The 15,628-nt window shown below is 35.5% G+C and overlaps 1 non-coding gene across 1 annotated transcript; it reads left to right on the top strand.

Annotated features, from left to right (window-relative positions):
* The first annotated feature begins 10,264 nt into the window (after positions 1 to 10,264).
* Positions 10,265 to 10,371, top strand: LOC145056118 (small nucleolar RNA R71). The gene has a single exon (XR_013685654.1). It is a non-coding gene; the product is annotated as a small nucleolar RNA R71 (small nucleolar RNA).
* The last annotated feature ends 5,257 nt before the right edge of the window (positions 10,372 to 15,628 follow it).

Consider the following 15,628-nt stretch of genomic DNA (forward strand, 5'->3'; position numbering starts at 1 on the left):
CTTGTCCTTAAGTTATGGAGGTTCAAGAGTCACTTCATTAATAAATATATAAATAAAGTGTAACCTTAATTAATTCCATAAGTTATAAAATAAAGAAAAAATAATTCTTTCATTAGTTTAAAGTCTTCCATAACTTGTCCTCAAGTTATGGAACTTGAAGAGTTTTTGGATTAAAACTACTTTGAACACATAAATCATGGAATTAATTAGTTTTGAATAGTTTCAAAACTTCCCCTCAAGTTTTGGAATTTGGAAAAGTTTCACACACTTTAATAAACTTTAATTCGAACACTTAGAATTTTAAAAGTTAAAATTCAACCCTTATACTATTATAAGATTAATGGTTAATTATTATATATATGTATAAGAACAAGTCGTTTTACCGTTAGTAGGCCTCATTCACGAAGCCGGTCTATAAGGTGGGTATAAGGTTGTTGCCTATAAAATGGCGACTTAATGGGTGTCCACTCTCACCCACTGCTTGCTTGATCGGTGGAGGGTCGTTAGCCAAACGGGTAGGACAATGACTTTAAATTCTCATTAAAAGTATAATGATTATTATAAAGTAACTAAATGTTTTATTTAATTACCAATCTTAGTTACTTTAGGAAAAATGTGAATTTGGTGCTAGCCCATGGAATTCACACTTTGTACCTTACCAAGTCGTTGGTGGAGCGTGTGTGGTTAACCGGCACACTAACTTGGACTAGTAAGGATCACGAAGGGAGACTTAATGTTTGTCATAGATCAATGGAGCGTGTGTGGTTTACCGACACATTGATTAGGTAATAATATTAAGGGTACCAAGTGAATTGGTATGGTTATTCACACCTTGTTTTGTGATCCTCGGCATCCCAGTCACAAAATTTGAGAGGGCACACTCGAGATTGAAACATGCCATTGAAAAGTTCAATGAATCTCAAAAGATCTAGGAATTTCAAATCCAATTAAAACCTAATAAATTATTTCGTTTTTCATGGTGGAAATTGGTGAATCGTCATTCGCCTACCTTCAAATATTTTATAGCTTGGATTACGGCATCCTTCTTCCAAATTATAAAATATTGTGTTGGGTCCTAGCCTTAATATTTCATATTGGGTGTTATATTAAGGATTTTGAATCAACTAACTTGATTTTCTCCCATTATAGATGTCTGGTTAAGACAACTATGATCTTCCCAAATCTCTTGAAGATGGTGTCCCTCAACATCATGCTTCACTTCCTCCACCTCCTCCAATTATTCTCCCTCACCCACAAGTTCTTGAAAAGTTTAAAGTCACTCAATCCCTATTGGCAAGCATAGTCTATGTGTGCTCACATCTTGGAGATAGAGTCACATATTGACAAGTCGGGAGAGTTGGGTGTCAAAGTCCCGTGAAAGTTGGATGTTCAATCACTTTCTTAGTAACATAGTGAGTCTTTTTGGGCCTACTATGAGACAGACTATGACATGACCCTTAATGATGTTGTCTATTTGCTTGGTGTTGTGGAATCAGAAATGATTTGGAACACCAGTAAAGCAAATTTGATTAAAAGAACAACTTCCCAAGTCTTAAATGGACATTGACAATGGTAGCATTGGATATCTAGAAAAGGATTTCTCTTCCCAATGGAAAGGGATCGGCCATAGTCAACTCAGTTGACCAAATGGTAACGAGAAAGGCAAAGTCTGAGATAGTCTCATGTGCCATTACCAAAGGGTCCATGTGTTTTGTTGCCAAAGGAAAGGGCATTGGTTGCGAAGCTGCCCTATTCGCCTAAAAGGTCATAAGGTTGATCAAGTCAAGAGGTTTGACTCTACTTCAGTTAAAGTCCACTGACTAACTATATTAAGTTTCTATTTGGAGATTCTTATTACATAATGTGAACGGGTCACATGCTGACGTTTTTAAGAATCAAAGAAAAGATAGGAAGCTTAAAGTAAGTATATGTTGATTCTGATTCCAAAGGTGGGTTTCGATCGCATGGTTCGGCAATCATAATTTTGAGCTGTTGCTTAAGAGTTATAATATATTGCTTATGAATAGATAACAACAAGGTTTTCATGTGGATTGTAAGGATAAGTTTTTCCGCAAAGTTTTAAAATAAAAGAAAAAAAGGGGTTTTGATTTTATTTATTTTAAAAATATCCTTACAATGGCATCTGTGGAAAATTGTTGGTTATATGTTTCCAGTAATAGCAATATTGGAAAGTGGATTTGATTCTTTCATTTGTGGTAGTGTCTGAATTTACCAAATGAAGAAAGTTTTTCATCACCCAAGTTTCAATTGGACAGAAACTTGGAATCATACAAGTTGTACTGTATGATGAATGAGAATTTTCATCTTTGAAAATTAAGACTAATTCTTTGATCACATGTATATGTGAGTCAATTGAAGGACTAAGGAATTAGGTACACTGGGTGTGCGCTGGTCAAGGTCCACCACAAAGATTGATTTGTCATGATTTACTAAAGATTAGTAAATATGATTATACTTATAAGGTTAAGTATAATTTTGTAACATTGGAAAGGTTACAATGTATGACAAAACAAATGAGAAGAATCAAATTAGGCAGAAAGATAAAAGTTTCTCAAATCTAAAAGGATGGGAGAGTACTTTAGTATCGTATTTCATGATCATCTTAATGATTATGAAACCATATCACAAACTCATACTCTAAGGACGTCTTAGTGCATTGTTATGGTTAAGAAGAGAGGTCATGAATTGTTGGATTGGTTAAAATCAAGAAGATAAGTCATACTTCGTTCCAAAACAATTCTTAGAGTCATACTCCAAGATTGTAACATTGAGTGACATAAAGTAAGGTTTATTAACACTAGTCAAATGTAAGAGTAAAATGTTTTCTACCCTTGTACATTTGAGATTGGTAAGTTGTGATGTCTTGGATGAGACAAAGACCAACTAAGACCAATTGTGTGAAGTGTTAGTCTTGATAAGAATCCGCACTATCCCTTGAATATTTGTTTTGTCAAGGAATGGTTCTTGACTGGGGAAACTTATATGTCAAGGGGACAGTGGGAGCCTTAAAGATCCCGAAAGAGTTTCAAGATTTAATCAAGAGTAAAACCTGTAATTTATCACAAGCACACGACTTAAGGTTTGCAACCTATTGTGTTGACATAATTCTTATTTCTGTACCTCCTTCAAATAAGTTGAATTTGCATGTGAGTTATCAGAGTTCAACCTGGAAGCATTGGTGGGCCTTGTGCTACCAAGGTGACAAGAAACTAAGATTGAACAAGTTTAATCCATGTAAGGCTGAATTTGTCACTAACCTTATCTCGTGATTATGGTTTTGACAAATTCACATGGATAGGAACTCATACACTATAAAATCTAAGTGTCATAAGGTTTCTCTCCGATTCATGAAAATGATGGTGAGGAAACGCTTTCACTAAGTAGATTTTACGTAGATATCAATTGTGTTATTTGCATTTTCAAAAGTTGTTAGTGGAGCGTGTGTGGTTAACCGGCACACTAACATGGACTTGTGAGAAATGGCAAAGGTCTAAGAAATTGAGACTATGATTACGGCATCCCTTTTCATAGTTCTGAAAATTGTTTAGACACACATGTGAGCTATCTAAGAAAGGGTGTATGAATCTAAATTTCAGAAGTCCAACAGATTTCTGGAAATATGTCAGAGCTTGTGGGAGCATAAGTGTTATGCTGATAATCATCATGTTAGTGGGAGAATGATTATTACGTTTAGTGTTGCAAGTTAGCAATGTTAATTATAGAAAACAAAGTTTCAATTCGTGAAGTTGCAGGGGTTGAAAAGTTGTTTTGCTATAATTAAGGGAGAGGAAATTATACTTCATTTCAATTCTAAAGCTTAGATTGAGATTTTAATCATATTTAGTCAAGAATATATATATGAATTTTATGTTGGAATGGTTCAACTTGAAGAAATTCTATATATATTGTGTTTTCAAAATTCGATTATGATTACGGCATCCCTCTTCATAGTTAAATTTTCAAAACATGGCAAATAAAAAATATTGTAGCAAAAGACTGGTCTAGTATCATGTCTTTATGTCAAACATCATGAATCGTGTCCCATATGCTTCTGATATAGGATCGATTGCATGTGCTATAATATCCATCTTTTCTGAATTTTCCAAATGCTTAAGGCATTGAGAAGGGAAAAGTCTAGAACTAGATATGACTAAAGTGATTAAGCGATTGTCGAGGACAAATCTGAGGTTCGCCAAAGATTGGTTGCTCAGGGACAGTTGGAAGTATGATGTAAGTTGTCGGAAAGGACCATATTGACATATTTTGAAAAGAAGTAACTCTTGTTCGGAAGTGATAGTCAAAATGGGACTATGGAAATGTCTCCATAGGTGGAAGTTATTCAATCTATGTAAGATTAGAAAACCTTAATGCAAGAAGGATGTTCAAAGCAATGTACTTTGAATATGAGACTTCCGTTCCATAGAAGTTGACCTTCTTTGGAATACTCTGTAATGACTGGTGACAAGGTTTTGGTGACTTTGCGCATAATCATTACAAGAGGAACATTGCATAAAAGTTTAAAATCTAACAGACTTTTTGGTAAATGATAGGAATCGGGGATTCTCACATTTACAATAAGGATTTGGGATTGTGAAATGAGTATCAATGGAATCATGTTCAATCGATCTATATCACATTGTAAGGATCATAGACAAACATAGTGTGCATACTTGGAGTATGGCATAACTATTGTTTAGAAAACAAAGTGTACATGTTAGGAGCATTGGACGACTGTTGTTTTTTTTATTCAAGTCTTAAGTTGATTGTTTGAAACATTATACAATGAATAATGTGTAATCAATATGGTGACAAGTAAAAGGTGGTTCTATTTATATTCAAAAGGGTTCTGAGACCATATTGGATTCGATTATTATTGTGTTTCACTTTGCATGTTTTGACTTCCAAAATAGCTAGGTTATTCTTTCCGAATGACTAAGTTATTTAAACACTCCACAGTCGTTCATATGTTGGAAGTAGGTATGAATCACGACTGTCATGAATCGAGTTTGTAGATGGCTAAATGGGTTTAGTCATAGCAATGGTTGCTACAACATTCATGAGTGCTCATAAGTTATGAGTATTGGAATAAACCCACGCTCACTTGTATCACTTCATGGAATTTATCTCGAGTGATCATGAGACGGTAATATCATATAAATCTTCAAACCTAGAGATATGAGTTGTTACCTATGAGTTGGTTGTGCATTGATTGCACGTAAACGCATCAGTAACTTGATGTTATAAAACGTGCCTTTGTGTACAATTCAACAAGTAGTAGAACAAGCATATGAGTCGAAGTTTATCTGTTCCTTCTAGAAATAGAAGCGATATCTGGGCCCCTCGATGATTTTGTTGTGACCTATGTACCGGCCGGTCAGAACTAAATTGATGTGTTCGATTAAGTTCTTTGTCAAACAAATCGGAAATCGGGAAACAAGTTGCTGGACAACAAGTACGACGTTGTTCCATGTATTTGTCCGGCTGATATCATGAGAACAGAGGATTATTTGATCACTTATCTAAAATGGCGCTTCATAGTTCAACGGAGTTTTCGAGAGCTACGATTGCTGGTTGGTTCCTGAAGTAACATACGCAAATATAGTTATTAGACTTATCCAAGTGGGATTCTATTGGATAAGGTGTCTAAGTCGATAACTTATTTGGTATATACTTGACCCGACCCGGCATGGTCCATTTGGATTGCATCTCACCCGAACTATTTATGAATAATTTTATGAGAGTTATACACATATTTTTATTAATATATTATGAGTTATAATATATTAATATGAGTTTATGTTATTTAATTAGTTTTAGTCTTAAATTGATTATGAATTAATTTAGAGATTAAAAGGAAGACTAATTAAATTGTGGACTATTGGTTTTATATGGTGTTGGCTAACACTCATTTGTTAATGGGCTAGGCTTATATGGAAGTCCATGGATGATCCATGGAGCTTTTAACCCATGGATCCTTGGAAAGGAAAAGACATGGGTTATTAGGGTTTCACCATAATCATGTACACTATATAAGCATGCTTATGTTGCATGAAATGGCCCCTAAGGGTAACTAGTGAACTAGTGTGTGTGTGTGTGTGTGCTTGTGTGTGGCCGAAAATATAAGTGTGTATACTCTCTCAAAGTTTTCCAAGAGTTTGTAGTGTTTTGTGATTCCATTTGAGGCATTCACACTATTGGTGCTTGGCCCTCAAACTCCTTAAGAACCAAACTCATCAAAAAGGTATGTAATCTCTTCTAACTCTTTTATGTTGAAATGTTCCCCATGCCATGTTAGATAGGTTATGAACCTTGGAAAATTATTATTTTGCATGTATTTAGACAAACATAGATCCATGGTTTATTAGGGTTGCATGCACACTTAGGAAGTGTTAGATTGCTCAAAACCCAACAATGACTACATAAGCTCTCCTGGATAGATTTCAGGTTTAGGCTGCAAAACTTATTATGCCATATAAACTATCAGATTACCTTTCATAACTCATGACTTTTCACTAGGAAATGGGAAGCCACAAATACACAAAAACATGTGTAGGCTCAGGTAAACATTTGGATTCTCATCGGATCATCCCATACAATATTAGCAAAATTTAAAATTATCACTAGATTTTCTAAATTAAACTATTATTTCAAGTTTATAAATTTTTAAATTTTACTAATCTAGCAATTTTTAATTTCTCAATTTAAATTACTTTTTTGACCCCCTACCCCACACTTATTTCATACAATGTCCTCATTGTATGCATAAAACTATTTAAGCACATAAAAGCAGTAAAAAGAGGGAGAAAAAGGAACAGACTCCCCTGAGATAGTAATGGCGAGATCGAATGGGGCTGCTAAAAGTTGCTCCATAAATTGTTGGAAGACTGGAAACTAGAACTGTTGTGTCTGAATTTGTCAGTAAACAAAATCAAGAACGCTGACTTCGAAAATGTGGTGCAAAATATTGCAAATAAATGCAATGTATAGTAACCATGACGTGGGAAAGTGTCGACCACGTTGTGTTATATAGAATGGCAGCCTCCTCTTGCGATAAAAAAAACTCCCCCACGACATAGGAAAGTGTCAACCATCTCATGGCAGCCGAGATGATACCTCTACCCCGCATCGAAATATAACTCCATGGTGTGGGAACAGCTCATCCATACCACATGAATCCAAATATGGTAGAAACGTCACTCTTCTAAATAATATACTCTCACAATATCAACTTGCAGCCCACACTAATGAAAAAAAACGTGGGTCTTGACTATAAACTTCAAACTCTCACACAACTATGTCTCTCATGATAAAGCAACAGTCGGATCTAGCTGCTGAAGTTACTGCCAGCTTTCTAAGGGCGAAAATTCTCCAAAGATCTAAAACAATCAAAGAGCATCAACATGGAAAACAAAATTTTAAACAAACTAAAAATACAAATAAAATAACTAAAAAAATAGCAAACCAAAATAACTAAAAAGGATATCACGATCACTCGTCTTCGTCGAAATCAAGCTACAATTGTTGATTAAATCCCCTGCATGCAAGAAGTGGTTTGTGAAAACAAAATCTTTCGGGACCTGTCAGACTATTTCCTTTGTTTTCTTTGCACCATTAACCAAAAGTAAAACAAGAAGTGACCAAACTAGTCAAGAACATAAAGAGCTCGGTCTTCCACTTAACCACCACGACACACCTTGCTATACTACACCTCATAGATTGAGTTGGAGAAATCAACAAAGTAGTAGACTAAACAAGTCAAGAATTCCCTAATAGCTTGCAATCTCGAAACCCATGCAAAAAATCAAAGCAAACAATGTGTATGATCACGAATTCCTGCACAGAAGAACAAAAACCTTCCCGACAAGTGACATAATATCAACGAAAATAAAATAAAAATAAAAATAAAAATAAAAAAATAAAAACAAATAACGAATAATCAAATAAACTAAATTAATTGAAAATCGTTCCCCGGCAACGGCGCCAAAAACTTGATGTGAATATTTAATGCATTATATTTTATTTATAAGTCCTAATTTATCGCAACTAAACCACACCTTACAGGCAGTGAACCCGATCGAGTATAGTATAACTTTGATAAGCAAGGGTGTCGAACACAAGGGGAACGGTAGTGAATTAATTTGAAATATTTGATTATAGGTTACAAAACATACGAAAGGAATAATACATGTGTAATTAAATCTCAAACGAATTACTAAATAGCAAATCTCGATAAACTGGCAGGGAGACAAATCTCTTTAGGTACTTTAGTTTAGACAAATTACACCTTAAAATCATAGACAATTGCACACACAGATTTATTTATTCATGTTCACCGATTTCTAAAATGATTAGGTTCATGTTCATTATTACTAATCCTTTAGCAAACAAGTCAATTCAAGTAGTGATCAATTGATTAAACTAACATGTTTCCTAGTGTTCAGTTCGTATCAAGCAAGACTTGTAATAATAGTTAATCGAATTGGTTAATTCAATTAGCTAATATGTGGATGGTTTTCACATATGCTCACACATTAATTTACTTATTTCCTAGTTAACCCTAGTTTTATGTTCACTATTCCTAGTCATATAATCTTGATGGTCATCAAATCATAACTGGCAAGCAATCAAGCAGAAGTTCATACAACTCGATATACTTAATAATTAAAAGAAAATAATTGTCATTAACACATGAGGATCTTTTAACAAGCTTAAAAAGATAAATTAAACACAAATAAAACAATCCAATATAGCAATTAATCCACAAATCAAGGTTTTATCTAAACGTAAACTCTAAGCAAATGGTTTTGATACCAAAATCAGAAAGTAAAAACATAGTAGTATCATAGTGGAATGCTAAACATGGTCACGATAACAAACCACATGATTACCGACACGAATCCGCTCTCTAATCCTTTATATCTTTGCTCCTATAAGCTTAACGGCCTTCCGGCCGCCTTCTAGACCCTCAAAACGGCAACTATGAAGTTTTCTTGTTGCAGAAGTCGAAGTGGAATATCATAGATTATGAAAATGGTGGAATGATATGGGGTATTTATATTTGATGGAGATGGAATTTATATGGAATATTAGAGTTGGATTGGAATAAGGAAACTAATGGTGTCTTAGGGATTAAGCAAATAAAAATAAGATAACTGGTGCTTGGGGAATAAGTAACTTGGAGGGAATTTCCGTCTAGCTTTTATGCTTCATCTTCAAGTCCGATTTTGGATAAGATAAGTGTTGAATTAGCCAAAAGTCCCTCTCACATAAGTCATAGGAAATTTCGTCTAGTTCTTTGAACATCTTGAATCTCGTCAATTGGTCTTATGAGTCATTAGATATACCCGAAACACTGAAGAGGGGTCAATCTGCCAGCAATATCCTTTTTGCATCTTTTCAGTTCCATTCTCTTCCATTTGCATTCCAGCTCCCATTTTTACTGTAATTGAATATTTCAAAGCATATTAAGTATCTTTTTTAGCTCTTCATCATTGGAAGTCACTGCAGCCACATTCTCCATTCTCGGATTGTTTTCGGTGTTACTTGGAAGTTGACCTGGTCTTCTTTCGTTCACTTGATGTGCAAGTTGTCCCAGCTATTTCTCAATGTTGAGAATGGATGCCTGCTGATTCCTTAGCATATTTCTGGTCTCGTGTATTGCAGCATCGTGATCATTGTGTCTCTTTTAGGACGCCGCTATGAATCTAGTGAACAATTCTTCTAAATCGGCTTTCTTTTCCATTACCGATTCTTCCTTTTGATAAAATCCCCTCTCCTTCTGCTTGTATTTATCCTCCTTAGCCTTCTTGTATTCTTTGTATGGGAGCCATTCCTTCTTCGGTTTCCGCCAATTCTCGTCGTATCGATCGCCACTTGAGTAGAACACTTGAGCTTTCTTATTTGCATTTTCATCCAAATCACAATCTTTTATGAGATGGCGCCCTCTACAATTCTCACATCCAACTCGAATAGCATGGATTGTTTGATCCATTTTTGTCATCCTTCTATATAGACTATCGAGCTTAGTTATTACCGTCGCCATGCTATCGTTTGCCGAGTTCACTACCCCCTACTTACTTCGTTTCTTGGATTGCGGTATTCTCTAGAATGCTTAGACAATTCTTCAATTAATTCCATGATTACCGTGGGTGCCTTCTTCGTGAGCGGGCCTTGTGAATCGAGCAATTGCCTTGTGGTGACATTGACTCCATCATAAAAGATGGAGACCTCTTGTTGGCTATTGAGGTCATGGTGTGGGCAATTTCTAAGCAAGCTCTTGTACCTTTCCCAAGCTTCATAAAGAGATTCTCCGGGTTGTTGCTCGAAGTTGGCAATGGCTTTCTTCAACTTAGCAATTTTGGAAGGTGGGCAAAAGTGGTCTATGAATTCTTCTTTCATCTTGGCCCATGTGGTGACCGATCCGGGAGGAAGTGACTTGAGCCAATCCTTTGAAGCACCCTTCAACGTGACTGGAAGCATGCGAAGAAGCTGTGTCTCGCGTGGAACATTCGGTACATTGAAGTAGTCAGCCACATCATTTACTTCATCCAAGTTCTTGTAGGCGTCTTTGTGGTCCTTCCCATCAAAAGGAATCTCCTTGAGTTAAGCGAGAATATGGCCCTTTAGTTCAAAAGTAGCAGTTGCGGGAATTGTGGGCTGCACAAGTCTCGGGCCTGTGTCATCGCGCATCCTCTTCTTCCATTCCCCCATGGGGACTTCATCGATATTAGCCATAGTGATAACTAAATCGTCTTTAAACTCGGATTCGTGCTCGTATGTGGGTTCTTCTTCTTCGTCGGTCTCGTACTTGGTGTCTTCTTGAATTGGGTCTCCGATTGTCAAAGAGGCACTGGATGCTCCTGATTTGCTGCTCCTCTTCTTGCTGAAAACGGACTTGAGGTTTTTGAGTGGCGAGTTCTTTGAAGAAACGGATTCTCCAACGGTTTTTCCTTTGCTCCTCCTTAGTGCGGATTCCGGGTCTTCAATAGGAGGGACCAGAGGTGTATCAGATCCTTGGGTCATGAAACAATTGTAAACAAAACAAAAAAAAACACATAAAAAGAACAAAAATAAAATAAAAAATTAAAACTGTAAACAGCGATGTACTCGCCGAGTCGGCACGAGTGCACTCAACGAGTTCAAGGCAAAAACAGAAAAATTTTCTAGTTACTTTTAAAAACGGATTTTTTATTAAAACTTATACTACTTACTAAATTACCTTTTAATTAACTTTGTGTAAGATAAATCCCACACAAAGGATCGATTAAATTAGAATTTAACGTTAATTTTAGAACCGTTCCCCGGCAACGGCGCCAAAAACTTGATGTGTGCAAACTCACTTAGTTTTAAAGCTACTTTTAATTATAAAATAAACACACAAAGGCAGTGGACCTATCAATTGTGGTATAGTTAAATAACTAGGGTATCGAACACAGGGAAAGGTAAATTAAAACTAAAATCTAATTATATCTAAATTAATTAATAAGTAGGGGGTTTTCTCTAGTTTTACAAGACTAGAAACTTACTAACTATTACCTAGTCTAAAAACTAGAAAAACAAAGATTTAACTAGATTCAATAATGGAAAGGAACTTCTATTTAGTTCAACTCAATTGATCCTATGGTTGATTTCAAGGTAATGGTGCAATGGGTTAACTCTTTTGTTGGTTACCGATTCAAGTGATTAGATTCGCATTCGCTACACTAATCCTTAGCAAATAAACTAACTTAAACAGTGATCAGTTGTCTAATTTAATTAAATTCAATAGATTAATTATTCGGGTTAATTTAGACTTGTAATAGTTAACTAATTTGGTCCTTTAATTAACATCTTGTTGATGGTCATCACACAAGCTATCACACAAGCTCACACACGAATTTACTCAATTTTCTTATTAATTCTAGTTTCATGTTCATTAATCCTAGACATATGACAAAGTGGTCACATAGCATACAAGGTTGATAATCAAAAGATGTTCATGCTATTCAATTACCTTCCTATTAACAGAAAATTAATTATCATTCACACACAAGGTTCTTTAGCAAGCTAAAATAACAAAAATCACCATCATTGAATTAATCCTACCAATAATCAAACCATAGTATCAATTTTGTATCCCCAAACAGAAGTTTAAGACTTTTAGCTCATGATTGAAGTAAATAACAGCAAACAAACAAATTCTAATTGTTTAACCATAATGAAAAACAAAAGATTAAGTAGAATGATGAAATTTGCCTCAAATCTTCTTTGGAATTGGATTCTAGCTTGTATCTTCGTCTTCTAGGGTTTTTCTGACTTTTCAATCGCAGCTAACCTCTCCAGAATGGTTCCCGAATTCTCTTCCATCGTTCTGAGAAGTTATCTTTATATATGCGAAACGACTCGTTGTGTCAGGTGTCGACTCGTCGATTCCATCTCTCATTCCCCGTATGCGATAAGTCTCTGGGTCTTCGAGTCTTTATCTTCTAGAATATTTGCTTCGACTCACCGAGTAGTCGACCCTACTCGTCGAGTAGGTGTTGTTTTTAGTGTTTTTCTTCTTTGTTCAATTCCCAAGCTCTCAACCACTTCTCCTGTTTCCTTTTGCTTCCGAACTTCACTTTTGGACTGAAAATATAATTCAAACACTTTTAAGTACCTTTTGTCCATGAAATGCAATAAATTAGCTAATAAAGGAATAAAAATCTACACTTAATATGAACTAAATATGCACATATCACCCACCAACACTCTCTTCCTCGTTCTACCTACACGAACACACATGAGTGTCAACAAAAAAAGAAAAACGATCGATGGAACCCCCCTTAATCGCACGTAATAAAAAAACAAAAGAATCCTTAATAGTGCATAAAACATGTCGCTTCCTTTATGGGGTTTTTTTTTCCAACTAAGCCCTTTAAGTGTCATAGGTAAACCCTAAACACTCATAACCCTAACGAATTTACAAATTAAGTTTCCTTTTATGACACCTTAGCCCCTCAATTCCTATTAAACCCTTTAATGAATTATATTTTTCCTTGATTTCGCTCAAAATCTTCTAATTTAATTATATGCGCAATAAATATAAATTACTTCTTTTAGATATTAATTAATTTTTTTAAGTATTCCACTTTAATACTCTTAGAATCAAAATAGCTTTACTAGAGTTAATTCTCGAGTAACGGAAGGTTAACGTCGTTAACAGAAGGATTTTTGGGGCGTTAAATCTAACTTGACATGAGTTTCCCGTCTCATGAGAGCCTCACAACCTCAAACCTTGAGATGTGCCAACGTGGGAATTTTCCTTGTCCACATCTTGTGAAGAGTTTTGGCAACCTTCTTAGTATGAACAAGATTTAGGATGTCACCGTCTGTCTCTAAGGCATACCCCCAGAAAGACATAGGAAGGGAAACTCGACTCATCATGGAACGACCCATGTCTAACAAGGTTTGATTTCTCCTCTCAGCCACACCATTAAGTTTTGGTGTTCAAGATGGATTAAATTGTGAAACTATTCAACATTTCTTGAGGTAGTGTTGGAACTCAATACTAAGATACTCTCTACCTCTATCAGATCATAACATCTTTATATTATTCCCCAATAGATTCTCGACCTCGTGTCTAAACTCTCTAAACTTTTCAAAGTTTTCTGATTTATTTTTTATTAAGTAAATATATTCATATATACTATAATCGTTCGTAAACGTCATGTAGTATCGTTTTTCATCCCTTGGAGCAAGCTCTGAAGGGTGCACATACATAAGTATGGATAAGATCCAACAATCCATCACCTCTTTCACATGTTCTAGTGAATGGTGATTGTGTTATCTTACCTAAAAGACAAGACTTGCATTCATCATATTTCGTTAAGTCAAATGATTCCAACACCCCGTCCTTTTGGAGTTGGGAAATGTGTTTTTTGTTAATGTGACCAAGACGACAGTGCCACAACCATGCTTTGTCAACACCATTAGACGAATCAATATGAAATACACTGTTTCCTAAGCTATCACCACAAATAAGAATTTCATACACACCATTACAAGGTAAATCTTTAAACACCACTTACATTATCAAATGAATATTGGAAACCTTGTATGTATAATGCAGGAAAAGAAATAAGGTTTCCTATCATTTATGACGAATAGAAAAATTAATCAATTGTATTCTAACATTACCACCAAGCATAAGAACATAAGTTCTAATCTTGGTAATAGGTGAAGATCGTCTATTCCCCGTGATTAGATTTATTCTTCCATGCTCCACCTCCTCACTTTCTCTTAGCCCCTGCAAATCATATGAAATGTAGAAACCACATCCCGTATCAAGGACCCAATAATGAGTAAGTTGTGAGTTATTGACTTGAATAGTGTACATACCTACCGACGATGGCTTAACCTTGCCATCCTTGATGTTCTACAAGAATTTGAGGAAACTTCTTTTCTAATGCCCTTTTTCGTTGAAATAGTAGCAGGTGACCTCTTTAGGGTCACTAACAGTAGGAATATCTGAAGTGGTTTTTGCCTTGGACCCACTGCCAGACGTTCTAGCATGGTCCTTGCCTTTCTAGTTTGATTGAGGATTTGCATTCCTCTTCATTCCTATGTTTTTTCCAATGGCAATGATAGGAGCACTTATATCAGAAAGAGCCTAAGTTTTCTTCATCCGTGATTCATATGTCTGCAGCAAGTTGTGGAATTGGGTCAATATGGTCTCTATGTTGTTCAAATGATAAGTTCAGATAAACTGATCATAATTGGGAGGCAAGGAGTTCAGGACCATTTCAACGGCCAACTCCCTGTCAAAATACATATTGAGCTTTTCCAACCGCTCCACATATATTTGCATTCTTTGCATAAGATTGCAGACAGATTCTGCTTCCTTCAACTTATTAATGCCTTGACAACCTCATACATCTATTGATGTTGTTTCTTGTGAAGCTTTTCAACAAAATCTAATCACAACTCCTATTAAAAAGAGTCCTCATAGAACTTTTGAAATTCAAGATCATGGTTGCAACCATTATGTAATCCACATTTGTTGCATCGTCATATTTTTGTTTGTAGGCAGCCTGTTCCTGTGGAGTAGCAGTTGACTCATCGATTTCGAGTAGAGGTTTATCGAGGAGATACTCTTTTCCCTCATATCAAAGAGTCATTTTTAGATTTTGCGTCCAGCCCATGTATTATGGACCAACTAGCTTTTCCTTAGAGAGGATCGGTAAAAGAGTGAAGTTCGAGTTGTTTGTGGAAGATTGACCAGCATTAGCATCTCTCGGAGTAGTCATCTATATAAGAGATTGATAGTTTTAGTTAGTTGAGATAAATCCTTAATATTTTAACCTAAAACAAATATTCCAGGCTAGGATCCATTATACAATTCACAATCAAGAAGAGGGATGTCGTAGTCTTATTGCATATTTATGAGGGTAGGTAAAACATTTCACCAATTTGAATATATGAAAGTCCTAGATCTTTTGAGATTCATTGAATCTTATAAATGGCATGTTTAATCTCATATTATGCTCTTCTATTGTGACTGGGATACCGGGGATCACAAACAAGATGTGAATAACCATCCAAACACGCTTGACAACCTCAATGTCATTTATCATCTCAAATTAATGTT

Source organism: Lactuca serriola, chromosome 5, assembly GCF_051521515.1.
Source record: "Lactuca serriola cultivar US96UC23 chromosome 5, Lser_US96UC23_V15, whole genome shotgun sequence".
Lineage (NCBI taxonomy): Eukaryota > Viridiplantae > Streptophyta > Magnoliopsida > Asterales > Asteraceae > Lactuca > Lactuca serriola.